The sequence below is a fragment of the Vigna angularis genome, chromosome 5, assembly GCF_016808095.1.
Source record: "Vigna angularis cultivar LongXiaoDou No.4 chromosome 5, ASM1680809v1, whole genome shotgun sequence".
NCBI classification, from domain to species: domain Eukaryota; kingdom Viridiplantae; phylum Streptophyta; class Magnoliopsida; order Fabales; family Fabaceae; genus Vigna; species Vigna angularis.
In genome coordinates this window covers 33,542,052-33,545,793 of record NC_068974.1, presented here as the reverse complement: position 1 = coordinate 33,545,793, position 3,742 = coordinate 33,542,052, and the positions used below count along the sequence as shown (strand labels likewise).

The 3,742-nt window shown below is 26.0% G+C and overlaps 1 long non-coding RNA gene across 1 annotated transcript; it reads right to left on the bottom strand.

Annotated features, from left to right (window-relative positions):
* Nucleotides 1-2,928: 2,928 nt before the first annotated feature.
* On the bottom strand, nucleotides 2,929-3,488 carry LOC108322017 (uncharacterized). Its single transcript, XR_001831564.2, has 2 exons — nucleotides 3,174-3,488; nucleotides 2,929-3,084 (listed from the first exon to the last, which is right to left on the bottom strand). It is a non-coding gene; the product is annotated as an uncharacterized LOC108322017 (long non-coding RNA).
* Nucleotides 3,489-3,742: the final 254 nt, after the last annotated feature.

Genomic DNA, 3,742 nt, shown 5'->3' with positions numbered 1-3,742 from the left:
CATTAGTCATAACACCACGATCATCTGAGAAAAAAAAACATCATGAAAAAACATTATTAATTCAGTTATAAACATTAAAACAGTAAAGAAAGATCAGTAGTTAGATAATAAATACCTATATTGACGGTGATGGACTTGTTGAAGCCACATTTTTTTACAAAATTGAAGGTACTTGGAGACATTGGAATACAATTTAAAATACACTGAGTATAACATATTGGTTTGAAGGTTGCATGTAAACATTTTACAGCACATAACACGGGACAAGGGAGAGTTGCTTCAATTTTTACAATTTGTGTAAAACTTAGCATAATCATGAACAAAATTGTAAATCCAATACTTTTCATCCTATTTTTTCCCATAGCTTCTACCAAAATCTATACACTCTATCTCTGTATATTTTTGTAGATGTTTTTGTTGTGATATTTTAATGAGTATGAATGTCAATTTATATGCATAGGAATAATGTTTGTAAATTAACCTAAACATAAGTCCAAAGTCTTTCAAGATTAAAATAACTTTAACATTTTATTAAGTTGTGTTAATGTCTATTCAAATATTGACTTTAAATTTAATTCAATTTTATAAAATTGATTTATAAATTGAAATTTATATATATATATATATATATATATAGTTATTAACTTTATTTATACTAACGTTAAAGAATGCTATTTATTGTATTCATTAAGTATTTTATTTTGTAAAAACTTTTGTTCTGAGAAGTTTTTTATTGATCGTTTTTTGGTGTAAAATAGTTCTTAAATAGTTTATTGCTTCTTTGTTACTTAAAATTTGGTTCTAAATTGATAATGATGCTCTTTTTCTGAATTACGTTGACACGATTTTGATTTGAATATTATCTTTGGAGATTACACTACTTTAACAAAAATTGGTCATATTAACTTTAACATAACGAACACAAAAGAAAATAACACAAAAGAACATTTGAGAGCAAGATTAGACATGTTACCTAAAATCATTGTAAGAAAGACGTAAAAACATGATTAATTTAAGTATAAACAAGTATAAACAACAAAAAGTAAAAGAAATATGAATGTGCTAAGAGAATAAATACCAATATCAATGGTCATTGTCTTGTTTTTGGCACAGCTTCTAGCACAAGAGCGGGCGCTTTTACACGCTACAATACAGGGAAGGTAACAAAAAGGATAGGGAAAATAAAACAATAGCAGTTTTAATGCAAAACTAATAATTTTATTAGTTTTGTTTAAATTCATTAACAAGGAAGATAACTGATCTTGAATTTGATTTTAATAATAATTACATGTATTTATTAAGTAAAAAAGCAATATTAGTACATAATTATTTTTACAAAAACAGCAAAGAATTTAGGTTAGAAAGAAAAACAAAGATTAAAATGTTTCCTTTAAAGTTAATTGTAAATTAAGGTTATTCAAGAATTACCTCTTTTTTTCATGCATTTTACAAATTTGGACAATTGTGTATAGAATTTAGGTTTTATAAGCTTTGATAGAATTATGTATTCCTTATTTTCGTTTTATTTTGATTAATTTTTGTTTTCGCATTCAATTATAACATCTATTAAACTTGTTCACATGTTAGAATCATGTATTAAGGGGGAGAAATAATTTCATCATACATAACACTTTTTAATAATTATAAAAAAAAGGGAAGAAGTATGTTGAAAAGGTTTAATTATATTTATGAGTTAGTATAGGTTACAAAACTTTAAATTAAACTAAATTAAAGGAGTTTTTGATCATGATAAAAAAGGGAAAAATTGTTAGCATAAAGCTAGAGAGAAGAAGTTTTAATGATATTTCAAAGTAAAGTCTCCAATGCTCTTGTTGTAAGAAGATCTTCATGAAGTTAAGTCTCTAAGTGCTTTTGTAATTTACTATATTTATGTATAAGATGTGGTTTATCTTTGATTTTATGTACTATTCCCCTTAGGTTGCGTTAAAATTAGTTTTGAATTAGAAAATCTTATTTTATATTCAAGATAATCGATTATCAACTTATAATAATTGATTATCAGTAATCAATTATGACTTGTCATAATCGATTATCATCACGAACAATTATTAAAAATTTTAAACAAGTTTTTTTATAACAACAGATTTTTGGAGATATCCTTGAATGAAATCTCTATAAATTAGATTGAGACTCATATTCTAAAATATAGAATACAAAAATATGTTGTATTCAAAATTCTTATATATTGTGTGTTGTGATAAGGATTTGTGTAACTGTTGTACTTATGGGTATAACTCTTGTTTTTATGGTTTTGAGAGTACTTTGTTTCTATAGTGTAAAAAGTATTCAATGTACTTTAATATTTAAATTTAATAAATATTTAATAAACATTATATATATGTAGTTAACGTTATAACTTTATTTGTACTAATTAATGTTAAAGAATGCTATTTATCGTATTTATTAAGTATTTAGTTTGCACAAACTTTTGTAAGTTTTTATTGATCATTTTATTGGTGTAAAATAGTTCTCAATTAATTTATTGCTTCTTTGTTACTTAAAATTTGGTTCTCAATGCTCTTTTTATGAATTACGTGTAATTTGATTATTATCTTTGGAAATTATTCTTAGGATACAAACAAAATCTCACTTAAATATAGGAAACCTCCCTACAATTACACACTGAGTTGTTCAGGGAAGTTAGTAAGAGTTTTACAAAAATCTTCTTTATATTAGTTAAATAATCTGAGCGATAATTGTTGAACGTAGTTAGAATCATTCAAGAGGCTCTTCGTTTATCGGAAGGGATTTTTACGTTAAAAAAACCCTACACTAGACTACATATTCTGGTCGAATATAGAGAATCAATTTCATGACAAGTTCATGAAATAACAAAAGTTGTTCAGACAAAATTTGACCATACCTAATAAAAATTGGTCATATTAACTTAAACATAACGAACACAAGAAAATAAAATATTTTTTGTTTCATACTTTTTTATTGAAATTATCAAAGAGAGACATTCTAGTCTTGCTCTTGAATTGTCTTACAATTATTATTTCTGTAACTTGGAACACTTTTGCAAGCAAGAATCAACCACATTAGATACCTTACCAGCAGCATCTGAAACATAAAATGATTGGCAGAAAAGATGTAAGAACATAATTAATTTAAAGATTAAAGAAATATGAAAATGGTTAGAGAATAAATACCAATATCAATGGTGATGGTCTTGTTGACGCCACAACCCTTAACACAATCTAAAGCAGCTGGAGTTATTGAACATTTTATAACACACGGAACCCAACACAGGCCATAGGGTTGAGAAGAAATCAAACACTCAAAGCCACATGAAATAGGACATGGGATGTTTCCCTCAGTTTCTAGAATTTGTACAAAACCCAACATAATCATCATCAGAATTGCAACCCTCTGAGTTTTCATTGTGTTTTTTCCCATAACTCACCCTAGCTCCAAATTTTGTTTATATGTTCTTTCTGTGACGTTTTAAGGAAAATCAATATCAATTTATAGGGACATTATATCAAATTAAGGGCCACATCTACTTGGCGTGTAAGTAAATGAATTTATAAATTATAAGACTAAAATACAGACTTTGGTGTCAAGTCTGTTTATTTTTAATATAATTTGATCAGTTTCACTTTGACTATTTTAGAATCATGTGTCACGTGTTTTAAGATTAGGAGCCGCTGTTTATGTGTGTTTAAATAAAGGTTAATTACACTTCAAAAAAATAGATTTTGAAATTCTATAGCATAAA